This window comes from Pogona vitticeps, chromosome 3 (genome assembly GCF_051106095.1).
Source record: "Pogona vitticeps strain Pit_001003342236 chromosome 3, PviZW2.1, whole genome shotgun sequence".
Classification (NCBI taxonomy): Eukaryota; Metazoa; Chordata; class Lepidosauria; order Squamata; family Agamidae; genus Pogona; species Pogona vitticeps.
In genome coordinates this window covers 164,513,710-164,536,737 of record NC_135785.1, presented here as the reverse complement: position 1 = coordinate 164,536,737, position 23,028 = coordinate 164,513,710, and the positions used below count along the sequence as shown (strand labels likewise).

Genomic DNA, 23,028 nt, shown 5'->3' with positions numbered 1-23,028 from the left:
TCACAGAGGGGACGCCACTTCACACTTTCTTTCTCTTAACACGCTGCCGCCAACCACACACATATATCTGACTCCTCAGACAAAGGTATGGATTTTAAAAATAAAAATTATTGTTTATTGGTACAACTTAAAATACAGTAAATCAATGTATGAACGGAATAAGTCAATCAATAAAATAAAGAATCCCTTCAGTCACCCTATCACTCAGACCTTATCTAACACAGTACTTCCTAACATACATGCCCTAACTCAGACTCTATCTTCTCATCCTGGCTAATGCCCCACACATCATTCACTCCCCCCTTATATACATAGCTCCACCTCCTGGAGTCACACCTCCTGCCCTGCTATAGGCAGATGAGCTCCAGCATAACATTGATAGGCAGGTGATGTCATCGCAGCCGTCACAGTGGTTTTTCCTAACGTTTCGCCAGTCTCTGTGGCCGGCATCTTCAGAGGACAGCAAACTGTGCTCTGGTGTAGTTTGGCTAGGGCGCGGAGTATCCACACCAGAATCAAAGAACATGAGAGACACTGCAGACTAAAACAACCAGAAAAATCTGCAGTAGCTGAACATGCCCTAAAACAAACTGGACATGAAATTCTATTTCAAAATACTGAAATACTGGACAACACCAGCAATTATTACGTCAGACTGCACAGGGAAGCCATTGAAATCCACAAGCATCAGAAAAACCTCAACAAAAAAGAGGAAAGTTTGAAACTCAACAAAACTTGGCTCCCAGCTCTCAAAAATACAGCATGCAAAAGGTCACGAACTCAACCCACCACAAGGTCAAGGGGATCACTACCATCAACCACAGTGACAGATAATCTCCTTATCACAACAATACACCCACAACAAAACACACAAATCACCCATCCACAGAAAACAATACACCCACAACAATACACACTAATCATCCCAACTCACAGCCATAAATACTCCACGCCCTAGCCAAACTACACCAGAGCACAGTTTGCTGTCCTCTGAAGATTCCGGCTACAGAGACTGGTGAAACGTTAGGAAAAACCACCTTCAGAACACAGCCAAGAAGCCCAAAAAACCCACAACAACCACAAGACCAAGATACTCCTGGTCATTCAAAAAGCAGACCAAGGAATGGGGCATCAACCTGTGCTGTATGGGGTTACACTCCCCTTGAAAGCATAGGTTTAGAGCTTGAGATTTCTCCTGGATTTGTCCCTCAAATGTTGACATCTTAGTGGCTAGGAGTGCATCCATACAGTTAGAGTCCATTCCTTAAGATGTCAAATTTGTCTACACCAACAAAAGCCTTAGTTACATCCCATGGAGATTACTGGAACATGCTCTACGTGGGACTGACTTTGGAAAGATTGTTCATAGAGCTCATCAAAAGGATCACAGAACTGCTTTGCTACAACAGTCCCACTGGCTACCGGTCTGTTTCTGGGCACAATTCAAAGTGCTGGTTTTGACCTATAAAACCCTAAATGACTTGGGTCCAAGCTTTCTGAAAGATCACATGTCCCTTTATGACCTTGCCCAGTTTTTTAAACCATCGGGTGGCTTTTCTCTTGGTTCCTCCAGCCTCACAGGTGCATTTGGTGGGGACATGAGAGAGGGCCTTCTCTATTACTTCTGCCAAGCCATGGAAGTCCTTCTCGGAGGAGGCCAGGCTGGTCCCCTTTTTGCTGACTTTCTGCAAGTAGGCAAAGGGTTTTATTGTCAGGCAGGCTGATTGTCAAAAAATAAAAATTGGGCTCCTGTTTTTTTACATTTACATTTTTAGTATTGCTTGATTTTAACAGCTGATCGACGGTTTCAAAATGGCCACTGGTAAACAAAATGGCCACCCACTGTTTTCTGGGATGGATTCCTCGCTGCACAGGCAGTGAAAATGGCCACACTATGGAGGATCTTCACTGGACGGTGAGTTTCCAGCCCATAGGAACGGATTAACCGGGTTTGAATGCGTTTCTACGGGCTTTAAAAAATTGCTTTACGATGTTTTTGTTCTACAGCAATTTTGCTGGAATGAATTAACGTTGTAATGTGAGGCACCACTGTATTTGTTTTAAGGATAAGGGTACTTACACATAAGTTAGTTTCAGAATCTTTCCTTTACAAGCGTTTATTAGACATGGCTTATTTCAATTTAGCCCAAAGTAGACTGTGCCTAAAGCAGTGTGTGATAAGCACTTTCCCCCCTTTTAAATTGATATTGAGCATGAAATTTAGAAGCATTTTCATGCCACTAGCAGTGGGAAGCACTGCTCAGTGTCAACATAGCTGAGAAGAACTCACTTTTTGGACAACGAATGCCAGCTAGCACAGGCAAGAGTTGTATAGGCCTGGGAATTCTGGGAGCAGCAGTCCAAAAGGAACCTTTCTGCTCCGAAGTTTCCTATCTCTCCTCCTTATTAAAGAAGTGCTGGATCCTCATCCTCTCTTGCTTGAGCAAAGTGTAAGAGCAGGCAACCAACTTCTTATGCCTGTTCCAATGTATTCATGACCAGTTAATGCCCTTAATCTGCTTGGCACTTCCTTGTATTTTGTAACCTTGTCATTGGCATTGTTTTGAGCTGGCAGATTTATTTCGGGCATGAGACAAACATCTGCAAATTTGGGGCGATTGCCAGCTAACTATGGCATTATCCAAATAAGGCAGTTAGCTGTGTTACACCAATTGGCAAATGGCAACTGTTAAAATCCCAAATGGAAAAAAAAGGATTTAATGTCACACCTCTTAGAAACTAGTCTTAAAAAACTGAAGTTGTGGACCATGGGGATTTGAACTTTGACCTGGCAGCTCAAAATAAAAAAAAAAACCCAAACAAACAAATATTGTTTGGATATTATTTCTCTGACTCTTCAGATTTATTTGAGTCTTACCTCTTGGGGAGAAATACTTAACTAAATGATATTCATTTGAATTGAACGTCAACTGTGATCCTTCAGAAGATTCTTTAGATCTTTCAGAAGCACGGACCTGCTCCCATTTTCTTCTCACAAAGGGTCAAGGGGTCAGGGAAATAACATCTGAACTGCTCCGGAAGGTAGAGCATACAGCACATTAAAAATCTAGCATATGGATGGGGATCAGAACAGGATGACTAGGCTGAAAGGAAGTGGAGCTCAAAAAGAAGGAGGGGGGGAGAGAGAGAGAGCTATAATTTTCCTAGGACTGATCTGGAGTTAGACCACATTTTGCAGTGTTGTTCAGAAACATTCTTGGCATCCTTCAGAAGTAGAAAAGTCAAGGTGTTCTCTGTGCTGAGACTTGGAAATGAATCTCAAGGGCTCTTAAAGCTCATCTCAGAATCTGAGCTGAAGAAGAACACTCAAGATTCCCTCAAACCAGAAAAGAGCACTTCAGATTCCTTGTCCTGCTCCCTGCCACTAAAAGCCATCCTACCCTAGTCCTCAGTCATGGATCTCTCCCAGTCACTTTCCTTAATCTTGAGTCTGGAGGGCAGTGAGAGTAGCGGTGAAGAAATGAAAGAGGAGGAATGGGGGGGGGGAAAGAGAGGGCCCCCACGCATCCTCCCAGAGCATTGGAGCCAATCCGAGACATAGCTCTTCTGAGAGCTCCTGCAGTGAAAAATGCTGCCGCCTAACTATCTTTGGCCACACAGTGAACAGGCTTGCCATCATTCTGATGGCGGTAAACCTGCCAATTGAGCAAACTCTGTTTCTAAAACGCTATAATCAATTTAGATCTCATTTTGCAGCCAGCCAGCCAAATGTTTTAACTGAGTTGCTGATCATTTTGGCTATGTCTAGGATCTGGTTGTTCTTTTGAAAGAGTTAGATAAATAAACCATTTACTTGGTTTTATTAGCAAGCGATAAACATCTTCTCACAAATTACCTCTGGGCAAGTCAAGCTGATTTTCAAATAAAACCTGTTAGCATTTTCATTTGTTCAGGAAGTAAAGATTACCATTTTTCTAAATCGTCATTACACATGCAAATACCGTAGCGCCATTTGGACTAACAATCAAATGAGTAATTATTAGAAAAAGCAATGGCACAACTAAAGAGCTATCCAGCTTGTCAAAGCTATGTCTCTTCCATTTCGACACAAGTATAAAACAAATGCTTAGAAAACTGATTGCAGATCAGTTCCTCGCTGCAGCTGCAGGAATGCTCAATTTTTTTTCTATGTTAAAAACTAGCAGGCCTCTCTCCGCATATATCAGATCTGCGTTTCTAGCTTAGCCTAGCTTCCCTCCAACATGGTAGTTTTTAAGTCAAAGGTTTGATCGTGCATTTGCTGTATGAAGTGGCATTGTCCAAAGGGGTGGAGCCCTGTTTTTCATCACCTGAGACAAGGAGCAAAGTCCTGCCTTCACACACATCATGCAGTGGTGCCCTCCACACCATATCCAACCAGCATCTGCACCTCCCCATCCAACTGCCCAAGACGGACACAGTGGCAGCATCTGCTCAATCCACTCTCTAGCCAGAGGAAGAGGTGAAGAAGGGGGCACCTGCCTAACAGGCCCCGTGCACCCTCCCCGGACTTGAAGAAGACCAAAACCCTGAGGGTCACCCTTCCCCCCCCCCCCAAACTGGCTCTATTTCCTAAAAGTCTGACTCTGAAGATCCTAAAAGCCAGAAACTATGAGAGAAATGACCAGAAATATGGTCTATCTAGCAGCATAGAGGATTTTCCAGGCCATCCTTCCAGAAGGGCCTTGATCCTGAGTACTACTGGAAGCTAAGCATTTAGGAAGGGAAATGCTCCGGCGAGCTGCAAGTAGCAGAGGCATTCCAGAGCAGTAGGAGATCCTGACCTGGAAAAGGGGCAGCTCAGAAGCTCTGCTGCCTGAAGTGACCACTTCACTCCTGCAATCCAACAACAGAAATGGTAAAACCTGCTTAAAGGTTCATCATGTTTGAAGAGATCTGCACATTAAACCAAGGGCACAGGGAGTCAGTGGAGAGCTCCTTTGTACAAGGGCCTGGTCTGGATACTTAATCCCCAATAGGATCCAAGCTCATCCAGAATCTTAGCTAAGCACTGAAGGATGTGGAAGAGCACTATCTCCTAGAGGGAATGTACTGCATTGCTCACGTCAGGGCAGAGAACAGGATGTACTCCATTTTGAATTAGGTGCAGAAAGACACACAGCTGCATCTAGAATGCAGAGGCCAACAACTTATTTTGAGTACTGGAACAGAGCAGAGCTCACAATCCATTCACACAAAAATCCACATTTCGAATTTCTTTATTTCAGGTCAGGATGGGCCGAGGAGACATTTTCTTCCTATTATGGTTAACGGATTGGGGGAAACCATTGCAAGTTTATTGCAAAGCAGAGGTGAGATCTTTTGCTCAGCTCTGGCTTACCTGATCATTATGACTATCCCCATCTCTATTAAGCACAGAACAGATTGTTGGGAAATTAAACAGTCTTCTGACCAGGAAGGGGTTTTTTTTGGTTTATTTGTCCAGCCAGTTTTGGCAGTGGTGGTGCGTCCTCTGTCACCGCAGCAGAAGGAGAGCGTCTGATACCATTGCTATTCCTGCATGATCAATGAACTTACCCGGATGCTGACACCTACATTTACTGCTTCATAGTTCTGCATACATCCATTCCTACAGATAGTTAGCCACATGCCTTTTTTTTTTACTTCATGCTTCTGGGGGGAAGGAGAGATTGAAAACTGCCTACCACCTAATTTGAGCACTTCTGTGTTGCTTATATGGGCAGATAAAGTTGCCTTACTGTGTTGTCCTGGAGACTCCTTAATAAACTATGGTCTGTCACAAGGGCTAGTGAACACAGAACACCAAAAAGCTGTTGGAAATTGCTGCTGACAGCAGCTGCCTCAACAAGGCCTGCCAGTCATGTGCGGACAGATGCTTGCACAGCTTGTTTATGTGTAGATCACTGTGCATATTGGGCGGTTTTCTCCATGCCATTGCAAACCAAATGGCTGTTTAATACACACCAGCAGGCAATCAAGGAGGCACTAGTGAATTTTAGGAGGACCTCAGAGACAGATTTAAGTGTGTATCTAATAACTGCACTTTGAACTACAGGAATTTCATTACATGTAACATGCATGGTATGTAATTTTCTTTCCCAAAGGCATGTTCTCAGTACCTTCCACACAAAAAGAAGAACGCTGTGGCCCAGTGGCTTTCAAATGTCTGTTTGTAGTAGCTTCATAAGTTAATTGGCTGATGCGTGTTTCAAATATGAATTCTCTGTAATGCAAGCTTCTAACTAATTTTGCTTCCAGGAGCCAACTCTGTTTCCCGTGGAGAGTGAGCAAGTCACACTTCAAAGGGGATGCAAAATGTGTAGCTTGCTTTATATTTCTTGGCAGTGAAACACCAATATTATTTTGTTTCTGAAGGAAGATGTGTATTTCCATTTGTAATAGCAAAACGATGACTGCTCTTCACTGGAAGCATGCTAGGGCACAGATCCTTTCTGCATTCAACACTCTCTGTTTAGGGGCTTTTGACCTGTTGACTCAAGTTGAATTTTTTTACAGCTGACATTTCCTAAAACTACATATCATTACTGACTAAGAACCACAGAGATTATTATCCAGTCACTGTCCTTTATTCTAATACCGTTTTTAATTTTTATACTGATCAGATAAAGATTTTCAAGAATGCCATTTCTTGACCTGTGGCTGCAGTGATATTCGTTTTAGAAAAGTTTGTTAAATTATACGCTGGGGATATCATATTTTTCTCTGAATATGCAGAAGTCACCTATTTGTTGAAAACCAATTTGTCCAGAGTTGAGTAACTTTCGCCTGCAGGAAAATGAATGTATAGGTGTAAAAAAAAAAAGAGAGAGAGACAGAAAAGTTAGAGTCATTTTACCCTTTATATGTACATATTACTGGTTTAAAGATTTTCTCTTTTCAAATGCAGATGTTTAATATGGAGAGATACAGATAACATTTTCCATCATTTTTCCATGTGATCCTCCTGAGGCAACAATCTTAAACAAAATTACAGAGAAATGAAAATAACACTCAGCTTAAAAGCATGGCCAACCTTCAATTTCTTTGCAGAGTGCATCACACACGGGCATTGTGATCCTCCAGTTATTTTCTGTTGTGTACAGCCCATGGAAACACCTCCCACTTTTGATTTAAAAAGCAGGGAATGGTTGCAACCTTGAAAATTTTAAAAAACACAAAACCACTACTGGAAAATTAGGAGAAAGACCATCACTGCCATCGATTATGTTTTGGGTGTAAAGAGTATTTGCTATAGCAATAATATATTAACCCCCCCCCTCTCTTTGTGTGGTTACTTTTCTCAAAAGGTCATCAACCTCTGTTATTATTTTAAGCAATGTGCATCTAATAATGATAATCATGTGTCATCACGTCAATTCAGATTTACGGCGACCCTTTTCAGGGTTTCCCAGGTAGAGAATCTGCAGAAGTGGTTTATCATTCCTTTCTTCTGGGGATGCCCTGGGACTGTGCAGCTTGCCCGAGACAACACAGACTGGCATTTTTTCTCTTGGGGGGCACAGTGGGGAATCGAACCTGCAGCCTCTGGAGCTGATAGAAAAAACTAACACCTGAGGGCAGAGATGAGCAATGCATCACCTGCCCAGTTGTTGTTGGACTGAAAATCCCACTGCCTTTGCCAGCCCAGCTAAGGGTAGGGAATGCATAGCGATGTAGCCCCACATCATCTGGAGGGCTGAACTTTGCCCACCCCATTCTAGGGGAAAGGGGCTATTGTCCAATGTCCTAGGAGTTGGAACTGACATGTCCCCACTGGTGGAAATCTTATAATGTTTGTAAGACATTGTAAGATTTTAAAGAGTTAAATGCTAAGGAAGCTGCACAAATCTTCTCAATTTTTGACACTGGTATAATATAATGCATTCTAGTAAGTAATATGCTGTCCTGGCTCAGGATTTTATTTCCATTGGTCTGCGGTATGTGTGTGGCATATTTCATAAAACATTTCTTACATATTTCCACAGGTTTGATAAATAAGCATCCAGAATAAGAATTGCTCTGAGGTACTACAGTTTGAGGGGAGGTTTGCTCTCTGATCACAGCATTTGATTTCACAGAAGGTAAATGTTATCAATCATCTTGTCCTTTGCTGTCAGGAAAACAGCTTGAAGTTTAATTCTGTAAAGCAGGTAATAATAAAATGGGCAAAGACTCAAAGCAGATCAATTAAATTAACAGCCGAAAAGAATTCATTCATTGTGGATTTTTCACATTAAAGAAAAATCCCTTGGACATCAAAATGGATATGCAGATATTCTTGGTGTGATACAATTTTAAAAAGACACAGAGGAAAAATGTAGATGGAAATACCATCTCTGCCATTTATTACTGTACACCCATCCATGCCGCTTGTACACAACACAGCTGTCACAGTCAACCAAGCATTGCTAGTGTGCTGTGTCCATTCATTTCAACATCGCTAGAACAGATTGGCCCTATTAAAATGAATGAAGGTGTTTGGTTTTGGAGGACTGAATGATCATCACTGCCATGCTCTTGGGTGGGAATGAAAATTCAACATTTGATGGCATTGTTGTTTTTATCCACTTCCCTGAACACTGGGAAGTCCTTAAGATTTCAGTTTCTGGATTGGTTCCATTTGAAAGGTCACTGGGGGCTTAACTGGCATCTCTCTAAAACCAAAAATAATGAAACTGAAACTGTCATACTTTGGGCACATTGTGAGAAGACAAGGTTCAATAGAAAAGACAGTAATGCTAGGAAAAGTTAAAGGCAGCAGGAAAAGAGGAAGACCAAATGAAAAAAAACTCCTGTTAAGGAAAGCACAGGCTTCAGTTTTCAAGAGATGAGCACAGCTGTTAATGACTGGGCACTGTGGGGATGACTCATTCATTGATCCCCCCCAAGTCAGATGCAACTTGGCAGCTGATAACAACAAACGATATTTATGTCTAGTTACAGATTTTGCATACAAGTTAAACATTTTGGCAGACAATGAAAGCTTATGGCTCCTACATCATATATCTCTGGGCAGGGACAGTGGGCACTCTGGAGATGCTTTTAGCTTACAGAACCCCAAACCCAACTTTTTGGGTCTCCAAGCCTTTCTTGGTCTTTCTCCAACCTATCCCCTTTGCTGCCTTCACAAGCACTGCTAGGTTACAATATCCTTTCTTAGCTAAAGGGTGAGAAGGTTAAAAAAAAAAGAGCTGGTGAAAAAGTTGCTTTTTTGGAAACTCTTAGGCTCTCCTGGACACTTACAGAGCACATTATAGTGCAAAATCCATCCATCCATCCATCCATTCATCCATCCACCCCCCACCCCCCACCCCACCCCCCACAAATGTGGAGCAACATCTGTCTTTCAGGCAAGCCCCTGAAGCTGCAGGACATCTAGGCTTAGTAACATGAGGTCAAATAATTCATGTCAGGTCACATAGCGAATTCCACAGAATTTGCTCTGAATCCACACAGAGATGTTTCAGGGGCCCTGCTGTCACTGGTAGACCACAGCACCACCCTTACTAATTTCTGATTAAAGCTAACCTTTTGAATAGAGGTAGACAGCTTATTATTAAGTGATCAGAAATAACTCTTGGCTACCTTACAGAATTATACCCCAAATATCTCAGATTCATGATAACATACATAGGCAATACATTTCTTAATTCAAACTCAGTGGGAGCAATAAAATTAGGACATGCCTATTTTGTTTCACTGTAATGTTCCTGACATTTATTGCTTTGAGAAAGAACCTGTTATTTACAATTTCAAAAACCATATATATATTATTTTTAAACTCTATGAAATTTCGATTCATGGTCCATATTTGTATGTTTACCTATAGCAACTGCATTGTGGTTGAAATGTTGAAAAGTATACCCCTTCCTTTCTACCATAAGACAATGCAGTATAGTGGGTGAACAGGACCCATGATGCAAAAACACACCGCACCTCATAATTTCTCACCACAATTTCTGGAGAAAATTGCACCAGTGGGTCTGTATTTGATTGATCAGCAGAGCTTAGGAAAGCATCTCTTCAACTAGTGCCCAGAACTGGAGAACATACAGTGGTGCCTCGCAGGATGATTTTAATTCATTCCGCGAAAATCGTTGTCTTGTGAAAAAATTGACTTGCGAGGTTCCCTATGCACCGGTCTCAAAAAAAGTCTTACGAAGCATCAATCTAAAAAAAAAAGTCTTGTGAAGCATTGGTCTAAAAAAAAAGTCTTGCGAAGCACGCTTATAGAAAAAAAATGTATTGCAAGGCACCATAGTGATCGCAAAAAGCAATCGTCTTGTGGGTTTTTCATCCCACGAGGCAATTGTCTAGCGAGGCTCCACTGTACTGACTGGAAGTCTGGAAGTTCTTCTGAGTGTTTTAGTCCCAAACAGTAACTTCTCTAAGTCCAGTGAGTGAACATTTGTACGCAGGTTTCTGGTCATATCATACCTTTGTCTAGGGTTTGTGAAGACAAATAGGTCAGCATCTCTTTCAGCGGCTTATATGAACTGGAAACGTTAACAGAATCCAACCGATTAGAATTTTGTTTTATTTTATTTTGGTTTGGTTTACTACTCATTCTGATCATTTCACCTCAGTAAAACCTTGTTAGCATGGTTAGGAAGCTCTATGGGTGCATTTATTCCCCTTTGAGACGAGTAAGTATTTCCTGACATCTGCTCTGGATTTGTTTTTCTTCCATTTCTCTGTGTGTCTCTTTTCCTCAGAAACTGCACTGGGGTGCCTAATTATTTACAATAAGGCTGTTGGCCTTTTCCTTCTCGAGAGAAGCCAGCTTTGACCAGAAACTGACAGTATGCCTCTTTTCCTTGTCATAGCTCTTATGTGCCATCGGCAGTGCACTGAAGTGACTTGCATAAAAAATAAATGAGGCATGTATTTATAGCCAAGGCTGAAGAAGATGTCTGGGGATGCACATAGTTCTTCAACACATTTTTAAATAGGACATAGAATGGAGGACTATGATTTTTTTTGTTGAATGCTTATATTTACTCTCATCTTCACATCTTCTTTAAAAAGATGAGCAGTGCTTCTTATCTTTTTGTAAATGAAGAGGATCTATTATTTCTCTGATTTAATTTGATTTTTTTCATAACTGATACCTCTTCAAAAATGAGAAGATACTTCCAAGTGCTGTAAAGGAAGCTAAAATAATAAAACAAGTTTAAAATCAAAGTACTGTACGTAACTGAACCAAAACAAAACAAAGAGCAGCAACAGAATACATTTGAATTCAAAAGCCGCTGGAGTTGCTTCACATGTTTTAGGAATGCAGATCACAGTGTGGTGTAATATTCCATTTTAAAGTGTAGTTGCTCTTGATAGCAATAGCCATTCCTGGCTAAAGAAGATGAAGCAATATGTTGGATTCCATGAAATGCCCTGTGCGATAGTGGAGAGCACAAGGTCTTCCAGTGTATATATAGAAGGAAAGCTGTTTCTTGTGATGGTAATGAGGATTTTCATAGATATACCCTGTTTTGGAATGTTCGTGAACCCTATTTGATAGAAAATTTGCGATTGGAGATGACATGAATTTAAAAACCTGTACGATAAAGTGTGAAAGATCCAAGACATCTCTGCTTAGGACAGCCTATGCTGTATCTTGGAAGTTTCCAGCAGTTCCATCTCATTACCACTTTGCTTATGAGATCTGACAAGACCTCCACTAGAGGTGGTTTTGCTATAATCTTACGTAGCGTAACTCAATCTATTCTGAAACCCTGTATTTGCTGAGCAATGAAGAAGAGTATGGTTCAACGATTAGAGGGTTAAATAGAAGCAGAGTGGTTAGTGTATTGGACTTGGACTCAACAGAACTGGATACATGTGTTCACTCTGAAACACATTATGTGACTTTCAGCCAAGCACACTGTCTGTGCTGACCAGCTTCATAGGACTGTTGTGAGAACTAAGTGGGGAGAAGAATCAATGAACCACCTTGAGTTCAGTAGAGGAAAGCCAGGATATAAATGTAACAGAAAACCAAATAATAATATAATACATTGGTCGCTGCTGGCTGGAATGCTCAGTGAGTTGGAATACCTGATTGTAGAACCAGGGGTCAGGAATTGGATTCTCTACTGTGACGCTCAGGAGACGAGTCAGCCTGTGTATCCTTGGGGAAGCTGCACTTCTGCCAGAAGAAGGGAGTGGTAAACAACTTCTGAGTACTTTATGCCTAGGAAGCTTTACCAACAGGATAAATGTACCACCTCCATGCATGGAAGCTTCTTGGGGAAATTTTGGCAGCCCATTTTTAGATGCATAGAGATGCAGCTGGCGAAGGCCTTTTTTGATCCAACATGATAAAATGCCAAGTTTCCTACAGCATTATTCCAACTGCTGAGACAGGTGATTTTGATGACAGGTAAATCTTCAACTCATTTCAAAAAATGTTTCAGAAGTCTAAATTAAACAGATTCATTATCTTGAATGTCAGATTTATTACACACCTTTGACTCAAACTGTTAGGTCTGAAAGACTGTTTTCTATCTTACTGTTTATTGTCCTTCAATAATGGCACATCTCCAGGTCTAAAGTTTTCCATAATAACAAAACATACTGTATTTTAATAATGGTGTCCACTGTTCCTTTGCTGTTCTTGTCAGACAGGTGAGATGTGAAAGGATGATGGAACTCACATTGTGTTCTTCTGCTGCCCAAGACAACTCAGTAGACCCAAAAGAAATGCATACAAATGACTATCAGTAAGTGGTAACTTATCACAATCTGCAAGTTAACTGCATTGTAAGCTGGTTGGCTGAAGGGCTTCCCATGTGGGAAAATCTGGAGAAGTAGGAGAGAGGTTGATTTTCCACACACTTGGCAGCAGGACGATATACACAACTGGCTCATCAAATGATGATGTTATTTGTCAAGTAGTCATTTGTATTTACCTTCCAAATTTATTTACAGAAGAATAAACCCTGCGATGTAGCAGTTAAACTGAAGTACTGAAGTCAAGCCTCTGCTCAGAATCTGGGTTTGAATCCCATGGATCCAGGTGGCTCAACGTTGACTGAGACCTTCTTCCTTCTGAGGTTGGTAAAGTGAGTAACCAGACCATCAGGGGGCAAAAACCACCCAGAGATTGCTCTAGCATTATGGGGTGGTATATAATTTGGAACAACAACAAATAGCAAGACTCCCACTGAATAAATACCCTTTATTTATTTGAATTTGAATAAATACCCTTTATTTATTTGAATTATTGGAAGCTATCAGTGAAATTAAGTGATTAGGACAAAGTAGCATAGTATGATCAAGTTCAGGGGTCCCCAACCCCCGGTCCCTGACCTGGCAGAGGTCCGTGGGCTAGGCAGGACTGGGTCACAGACACAGATCTCCTGCCCCCCTGCAAGCACTCCCCTGTGAGCATCAATGCGCCCCCTGCGAGCATGCTGTACACATGCATGTGAGTGCCCCTTGTGAGCGTTACAGTTGATAACCCCGTCCCGGCCCAGTTTGGGGGACCGCTTTGACAGTGGTCATTTGATTCAAAAAGTGGCTGCATTAAATATTCCCCACACATTGGCGGGTCAGGCGGTTCAACCCCGCTTAGTCTGCTGGGAGTTTAATGCCAAAGGATTTTGTGGGCGCAAGGCATGTAGATTCAGGCACCAATGTTCCCTCACATGGATCATTTACCTGCTTCAGGGGGAGACCAAGGGCAGGGGCAAATAGGGAGCAAGGGAAAACAAAGAGGCAGCCTCCAGGGTCGGCTAACTCTGGAAAAGGGCTCCAGCCCAATTAAAATTTTGGTATTGGAGGAATGGCTGGAGTTATATCCAGACAAAGATGTGGCCAGTTATTTGAGGGAAGGATTTAGGTATGGTTTTAGGATCCCATTTCAAGGTAAGAGGGTAGCCACTATGGTTAAAAATGTAAAGTCAGTTATAGGAATGGAGGAGGTGGTAAGGAGAAAGATTGGCAAAGAGGTAGCAGAAGGTCGAGTGCTAGGCCCATTTAAGGCACCACCGGTTCAATCGCTGAGGGTCTCCCCACTGGGAGTGGTGCCTAAAAAGGCACCAGGTGAATACAGACTTATTCACCATTTGTCATACCTAGCGGGGAGCTCAGTTAATGATATGATCCCCGGGAATTGTGTTCAGTTAAGTACACCTCATTTGATGCAGCGGTACACATGATTAGGGCATGTCGGCACGGCACAGAATTGGCTAAATGAGACATTCAGTTGGCATTCCATTTGATGCCGGTGCATCCTAGTGATTTTAAGTTACAGTTGTGCCCCGCTGGACGATTACCCCGCTCTACGACGAAGCTGCATTACGTCGACACTTTTGCGATCGCAAAACGATGTTTTAAATGGGGGAATTTTGTTTCACGTTGATCAGTTCCCAGTTTCGGGAACCAATTTTTTGCTTGACAATGATCAGCAAAGAACTGATCGTCGGGTTTCAAAATGGCTCCCCGCTGTTTTCTAGGACGGATTCCTCGCTATACAGGAACCAAAAATGGCCGCCGTATGGAGGATCTTCGCTGGACGAGCAGGTATTCAGCCCATTGGAATGCATTGAATGGGTTTTAATACGTTTCAATGGGTTTTTTTAATTTCATTTGATGATACTTTCGCTCTACAGCAATTTCGCTGGAACAAATTAACATTGTCAAGTGAGGCATCACTGTACTTGGGTTTGCCTTTGAAGGCCGTTACGACATGGATAGGGCTTTGCCAATGGGATGCTCCATAGCCGCCCAGAGTGGTCAATTGATCAGATGGGCGGGATATAAATACAATAAATAAATAAATAAATAAATAAATAAATAAATAAATAAATAAATAAATAAGTAAGTAAGTAAGTAAATAAATAAATAAATAAATAAATAAATAAATAAATAAATAAATAAATAAATAAATAAATAAATAAATAAATAAATAAATAAAATAAGTCTTGCACAGCATTTGAGCATTTCAGCTCATTCTTGGAGTAGGTGCTCGAGCACAGGGTGGGGCTCCCCCATGTAGTCCATTATTTAGATGATTACCTTTTTTGTGGAAGGCAGGGGACTTCCCATTGTGAACAGATCCTGAGGACATTTCGGAGGCTAGCCAGAGATTTAAGAGTGCCCCTTGCTGCAGAAAAAATAGAGGGGCCAGCCACAGTTCTCACTTTTCTGGGAATCGAGTTGGACACGGTTCAACAATCTAGCAGGTTACTGGAAGACAAATTAGTGGACTTCAGGCCATGTTAATGGCTATGTTGGCTAGTCAAAAAGTTACATTGCGGGAGGCAGAGCCTTCCTTAGGCAACTTTGCAAGGCCTTTCGAAGCCGCATCGTTGGAGGTTGGGATGAAGGAAGATTTGTTTGTATGGCTGTGTTTTTTGGTTGCTTCAATGGGGTATGGTTTTGGAGGGATACAGTTTGCCTTGGGGCAGACTTACATGTGCATTCAGATGTGGCAAGTTCCTTGGGCTATGGAATTTATTTTAAGGGCAAGTGATGTGCTGGGTTATGGCCGAGATAGTGGCATGAATTGGGAATTACTAGGAACCTTAGCCTTTTGGAATTTGTTCCTGCTTTGGGCAGGCATGTGGGGCAATTCCGTAGTAACCTTTTGGTGTGACAACATGGCGGTGGTTCACGTAGTAAATTCTCTTTCCTCAAGCTCTGGGAGGATCATGCGGTTGGTTTGGGCCTTCGTGTTGCATTGTCTGCATTATAATATAGTTTTCCAGGCTTGGCATGTGCCTGGTGTAGACAATATATTAGCTGACGCCCTGTCCTGTCAACAGATCGACCAGTTCGGGGTGTTGGCTCCTGGGGCCCAGGCTTGGCCAGATGTCTTGCCAAAAGAGGTATGGAGCCTTGGTGCGTAGAAGAAAACAGGGCCATCAGTTTGGCAGTGGCAGCTAGCATCAGGTGCAGTTATGCTGCTGCTTGTAATGAGTTTTTTGCTTTCTGTGGACTGGAAGGTTTAAGTCAGCCCTGGCTCATTTCAATGGATCACCTGCAGCAACATGGGGTGCATTTGTATCAAAAAGGCCTAGCCCCTCGATGCATTCAGTGTAAGGTGTCTGCCTTGGCCTTTTATGCCAAGGTGTGGGGATGCCCGGACCCCACAAATGTTTTTTTCATTCGGAAAATGAAAAGAATAGGGAAAGGAGGGGGGTAGGCTTCAGGATAGGAGGACTCCAATTTCACCATATGTTTTACTCAAGTTAGCAGAAGTCTGGGATAAGGTTTGCAAAGACAGTTATGATGTTGCCCTGTTTAGAGCGGCAACACTCCTAGCATTTTTGGTGCATTTAGGGTTAGCGAGTTAGTGAGGGCTTCTAAAATGGACCAGTCCCGTTCAGCCTTACAGATGGATGATGCGGTGGACTTCGAAGACTGGATCATTGTCCAGCTGAGGAGATCTAAGACTGACCAAATGGGAGACGGAAAAATAATTTCTTTGGGCCGCTGATCCATCTTAAAATTGTGCCCTGTTAGGGCTATGCAAGATTACAAGTTGATGAGGGGGGAAGTGGCTGGTGATCTGCTTTGCCATAGGGACATGTCATCATTGGGATGGTTTCCTGAATTTGGCATCTCAAAGTTGGAAGTTGGTCCACTTGGGAGGCAATGACTTAACTCAGCGGAAAGGCAAGTCACTTATTCTATTGATGATTGATGATTTCTGGGCCATTAAGGCTAGTCTACCAGGAGTAAATGTTATCTGGTCAAACATCATACTAAGATTGGTATGGAGGGCTGAGTGTGACCCCAAATGTATTGACATGCCAGGCATGGAGTCAACCAGGAAGTTGGAAAAGCAATGAAGGATAGCCTGGGGTCAGTGGTGTTACAACCAGACATACTGGTGAGACAGTCTGAATTGTACAGAGATGATGGTGTGCATTTGTCTGATGCTGGCCTGGATATTTTCCTGCGTGATTTACAAGGGGGCCTTTGGGCCAAATTTTTTTGGCTTGGGTGGCGGGCATGGGGGATATAAATAGGTAGTGCAAAAGTAAGGAGTGTGGGTGAGTTCCATTGGGACACCTGGGGAAGGTGACATTTAACCCATCTCCCTGATTGGTGGAAAAGGAGTTATATGAAAGGGGGATGGGTTAAGGGAATCTCTCCAGCGGCAGTGCACCTAGGGTCTTGAGGCTCAGTGACTGACACACTGGGGGGGATTCCTGTTTCTTGAATGGCTGAAGACATGCTGGACAGAGGTCAGTGTGCTTTAGCAATAAGAACTCACCCTTGGTGGCCTGATCCGGTTAAAGTGGTACACCAGAGTCAGATGAATTCGCACTATGGTAAGCCCCCTTGTGAAAGGGGAATTAAAAGTTTAAAGAGTTTAATAAAGTTGTTATATCCAACTCCTGTGTCCTGACTGGGCGGGCAAAGGCAAAGAATAGATCGTGAGAAGCAGCTACACAAGATAACTACCATTAAGGTCTACTGGACATTTTCATATTAAAGGGGATCAAATAAGCCCGTTTCGGATGTCTTTAAGAAATGATATTCATCTGATTAAAATTGTTTCAAATGCCTACTTTTCATCAGGATGTGCACCTCAAGAGTATAACTTTGAACATGTTCAGAGACATTGCCAGTGTATTACTAAATAATAAGAATCAGAATTTTTGTTTTATGAAATCGAGAGAGGATTGGTTTGTTTGTTTGTTTTAAGATTAAGGGAAGACATCAGAAGGAAAGAAAGAAAGAAAGAAAGAAAGAAAGAAAGAAAGAAAGAAAGAAAGAAAGAAAGAAAGAAAGAAAGAAAGAAAGAAAGAAAGAAAGAAAGAAAGAAAGAAAGAAAGAAAGAAAGAAAGAAAAGCTATTTCATGCTGTGACATTTGTTTCCTCAATATAACTTTCTTACGGATAACATTTACCATAAACAGCTCTCCTACAGACGTTCTGAATGCAATCGAAACACTGACAAAAGTAGACACATCAGTGTGAAATATTGCTGTCAAAGATGTAAAGAGCATCAAAACTCTGTCAGATGAGTAAGCATTCCCTACCAGGAGACAGATATATTTTCACATATATCATCTGTCACCAACTTTCCGCTCCTTTTTACTGTACTTCAGTACACTTGGGGGAAGCTTAATGTACATATATTTAAAAACACAGGTAAAGTTACTAATCTCTTAAGCTTATGGAATGATTCAGAGCAGACTAGAGCAGTCTATGCACTGGCAAAAATTCGGACTATTTTTTTACAAAATATGTGAGATCTGTGTCAGGCTGAGCTATGCTTTCTCCTGGACCAGACAATGCTGTTATAAATTTACGCTCTGTGCAGTGATCCTGATCTCCAAATCACTTCTTGGAGAAATGAAGTAGAGTAACTAGAGAGTGTTTCAAAGAGAGCGCGGTGTAGGGGTGCGACTTTCAAGCTGTGCTTTGGAAGTTTCATTTTAAGTGTCGCCTCTCTATGGATTTTGGGGGGACAGCATATGGCATGTGCTACAGATGGATAGATAATGATACATGTACAGCTGGATGGCTCTGGCATAGGTGGTCCAGCTTGCAGTGTGCCAGCTGGCTAGCAGCAGCTAGGTCTGGAGAATGCTTTGATTACCCACAGCTGTTGCGCAAAGTCAACACAAACCGGGAGGAGGGGGTGTGGGGGACAGGGGAAGATGCTGTGAATGAGAGAAGCCCGGAAGGGTTTGCACACGAATCTTTACTTCTGTGAGGGGCCGATCCTTTGTCAAGCCCCACAATACATCCTCTCCAACAGGTGCTTTCTTAACACACCAGATCTGATTTTGAAATGATGTGTTAAAGAGGAAGGTTAAGATTGGATAAATCTGAGGAACTTTCTGGAACAATTCACTACAGCCAGTTCTGAATAATGTATGAACTGAAGTGGCAACTCCTCCCCGCCACCCTTTGTGTGGTACACAGAGCACAGCTGGCTATGGCTTTGTAATGTATACCATTCCCAGTTGTAACAAAGCCCAAGTATGTATAAAGGCATTTATTGTTTGCGTTCATCTCTTTTATACTCACCTCTCCTATTCCTCTAGCTTCTCTTTTGCTTAGTTATTCTTGCCTGCCTCCCCCATGGCCTAAATTTAACTTGTAAATCCATTGAGGCAGGTCCTCATGGACCTTTTCCTTGTGTTGGAATATAACTACTTTATACCATTATATGAAAAATGCTACCTAGAACGAGGGACGACCAGGTTCCTCAGCTTCCATCTTCCTGTTCCTAGCCTTGGGCCTCCTTGACTAGGGAGAGTGGGGTCCCCCAGCTCAAAGAAAGATTCTGGTTGTTCTGGGTTTTTCGGGCTCTTTGGCCGTGTTCCAAATGTTGTTCTTCCTGACGTTTCACCAGTCTTTGTGGCCGGCATCTTCAGAGGACAGCTACCTTCAGAGGACAGCAACCAGAGCACAGGTTGCTGTCCTCTGAAGATGCCGGCCACAGAGACTGACAAAACGTCAGGAAGAACAACCTTCAGAACACAGCCAAAGAGCCTGAAAAACCCACAACAACCATTAGATCTTGGCCGTGAAAGCTTTCGCGAATATAAAGATTCTGGTGCTAAGCACGGGATCTTCCTAAAGGCTTCTGTTATAACAGTGCTGTAGCTGCTTGGGCATTCTTTCATTCAGCTCTGCATTACAGCTTGGAAAAAGTTACTTGTTTGGAATACAAATTTCAGAATTCCGGAGACACATTTTTGGAGTTGTGGTAAAAAAAATGCATTTTTTTTTCCAAATTTTGCTGTGATCAAGATATTATCCAGCTGGAAGTCTGCGAGGGAAAAGCTGGGCCAGAAAAATGTTGGGACTTGTTTTGCAACCTCACATTCTTCCTGTAGTAGGTGTGGCTGGGGTGACCGTCAGTCTAGCAGTAACCAATTGTTTCTTTCTTGTCTCTGAGTTAAGAGCTTTCCCCATCTTTAGAGATTGTTGAAAACAGTGAGTCTGTTGAGCCTTGCCACTGAAGCAGTCATATTTTTAGCTTGCTCTTATCTGTTCACTTTGACAATGAAACCTCCTATTCTTTCTCTTACCAATGATTCGGTATGAGTTATTGAGACTGTAAGTGCCAGTTAATGAGAAAAAGGGGTGGACTAATCAATGGAACTTAGAGCTAATTCTGCTGTTTGCTTAGTTAGTTGCTATGCAATTATGCTGCATAGCTAGAGGAATTTAGCCAAAATTCAAAACTTTCCAATAAAGTACATTTTGCAGTCAGAAACAATGCCCAAATGGTGCCCGTAATTTCTGCAAGGAGTTAACACTTCAAAACAGCAATACTTATCAATTCTTATCCAGTGCAGCCAATGATGAGGGACAATGAGAGTTGCAGTCTAACAACATTTGAAGGACTACAAATTGCCCCCTCCTGCTCTAAAGATATTGTTGTTCGGACAGAAACTCCTGCATTCATTTATCTCCCAAATCCCTCATGGTGCCTGAGGTAAAGGACAATTTCTGAGCTTCCCTCCTTCTTTTCCCTTCCCTTCAATCAGAAGATTTAGAGTGTCATGAAAAAGCAGAAAATTGCTAAGTTGACTAATTTGTTATTGTTACATCTTGACCAACAAGAATGGCGAGAGGTGTTTTATTTTTATTTATTTTTTTTTGTCATGTAAGTGAGAGGAAAGGTTTTCCAATGAAAGCAATAGAGCAGGACCCTCCAAAATGAATATTCTGATGGTTTGGCCATTGGGCCAACAGTTGCACTACGTTAACGTGGTGCTTCTGACTTAGCTAGTGGGCACAACGTGTCGTTCTGAAATTCCATTAAAGAGGGTGCTGGAGGACGTGAACTCAGGCTGACATTAAAGCTGCATGACTCTCATTAAAAAGTACGTTTATTCAATTAGTGTACATATTAGGGAAGATCACATTCGTGAATCAATTAAAGGGGCTTGTCTCCTTCCCTTCGTACATTTTGGCAAAATAATTACAGTCTTGCCACTATTACTTTATGGGCATTTCTGTCTGCCTTTGTCAACAAGGCAAAAGGGGGGTGCACACACCTTGTATCAAAGAGGTGAAATTCAAAACTTTGCAAGTGCTGAAGACAGAACGCTAAAGTGCTGTTGAGGAAAACATTAACTCCGCAGCATGCAAAGAAGCATGTAAAGAGGCTGGCAGAGCTGATTTTGATCCTGCTATTCAGTTAGCACTAATTTAATTTGAAGGCACTGGCAGGAAGAATAATCTTTGGCCACAATGAAATTAAGTGCTCACTGACACAGCCTCAAGGACGAGGTTGATCTTTCACAGAATAATATAGTATAAAATAGACAAAGTATGGCTCCCAATTCCTGCACATACTCAATGAGATGTGTAAATGACAAAGATTCCAATTCTACTCAGAAGCCCCTAATCAGGTTTTAATCCTCTCTCCCTCTCTTTTTAACTTACAAACAAGGAAGCACACAGAAAGTGACTAGATGACAAATTTGTGCTCATATAACCTTCCTGATGAGAGAGCAGGCCTGCATCTTCCAGGGTTGTTGCTTGTGTGGACATTTCTGTTTACAGAGTGCGGAAATCTTATGGCTTGAAAACCTTCAGCCATTCAGCAGATAAAAATTCAGGGAGCTACAGAGCAGAATTAGGTTCAGCTCTCCCACAGCAGACCACCTCTTATTCCTTAGTTCTCCTCAACTGGCACTTACCCTCTCAATAATTCACTCAGAGAAAGTGAAAAGAAAAGAACAAAAAATTACATTTTACTCGCAGTTCTTCATAGATCAAAACAAACAGCATTCTGTAGAAAAATATTAACTGGTTACATGAGCAGAGCTTAAGTGGTTAACTAGCTTCATCACTGACTAACTGACATGCTGACTGACTACATAGCTCTGCCTTCAAACTGTCTGACTGGAAAAAAAGTGAGGGAAAGAAGACTTGAGTAAAGAGGTGTGGATCTCTTCAAAATTGAGGCAGAGAGGGAACAATTGGCTGTTATTTGATGGATCGACAGTAATTCCAGTCCAGAAAAGTCCCTACCAGCCAAAACCTCTTAAAGGCAACATACACAGGTTGTAATACTTCCAACACTTTCCTCCCAGATGTGTTGGTTTTCTCACAAGGAAAGTAATAACACAAGTGGTGAGGTGAGGTACTGTCTTGCTCACATGCTGGGTAAAGCAGGCTGATTAACCTCTGAATAGGACTTCACTCTGGAATAAATTCTGTTGAGGGTAATTTATTACTCAGTGTACTGGATTATGGAGAAAGCCAGAGAGTTCCAGAAAAATATCTACTTCTGCTTCATTAGCTACGCAAAAGCCTTTGACTGTGTCGACCACAGCAAACTATGGCAAGTTCTTAAAGAAATGGGAGTGCCTGATCACCTTATCTATTTGCTGAGAAATCTATACGTGGGACAGGAAGCAACAGTTAGAACTGGATATGGAACAACGGATTGGTTCAAAATTGCGAAAGGAGTATGACAAGACTGTATATTGTCCCCCTGCTTATGTAACTTATATGCAGAATATATCATGCGAAAGGCTGGACTGGAGGAATCCCAAGCCAGAATTAAGATTGCTGGAAGAAATATCAATAACCTCAGACATGCAGACAATACCACTCTGATGGCAGAAAGTGAGGAGGAATTAAAGAACTTCTTAATGAGGGTGAAAGGGGAGAGTGCAAAACATGGTCTGAAGCTCAACATAAAAAAAAAACTAAGGTCATAGCTACTGGTCCCATCACCTCATGGCAAATAAAAGAGGAAGATATGGAGGTAGCGACATATTTTACTTTCCTGGGCTCCATGATCACTGCAGATGGAGACAGCAGCCACGAAATTAAAAGATGCCTGCTTCTTGGGAGGAAAGTGATGACAAACCTAGACAACATTTTAAAAAGCAGAGACATCACCTTGCCGACAAAGGTCCGCATAGTCAAAGCTATGGTTTTTCCGGTAACAATGTATGGAAGTGAGAGCTCGACCATAAAGAAGGCTGACCACCGAAGAATTGATGCTTTTGAATTGTGGTGTTGAAGGAGACTCTTGAGAGTCTCCTGGATTGCAAGGAGATCAAACCTATCCGTTCTGAAGGAAATCAACTCTGAATGCTCACTGGA

The 23,028-nt window shown here is 42.0% G+C and overlaps 1 long non-coding RNA gene across 1 annotated transcript; it reads left to right on the top strand.

Moving 5' to 3' along the window:
• Positions 1-528: 528 nt before the first annotated feature.
• Positions 529-21,612, top strand: LOC144588485 (uncharacterized). The gene is made up of 3 exons (XR_013544072.1): positions 529-13,034; positions 14,439-14,505; positions 17,642-21,612. It is a non-coding gene; the product is annotated as an uncharacterized LOC144588485 (long non-coding RNA).
• Positions 21,613-23,028: the final 1,416 nt, after the last annotated feature.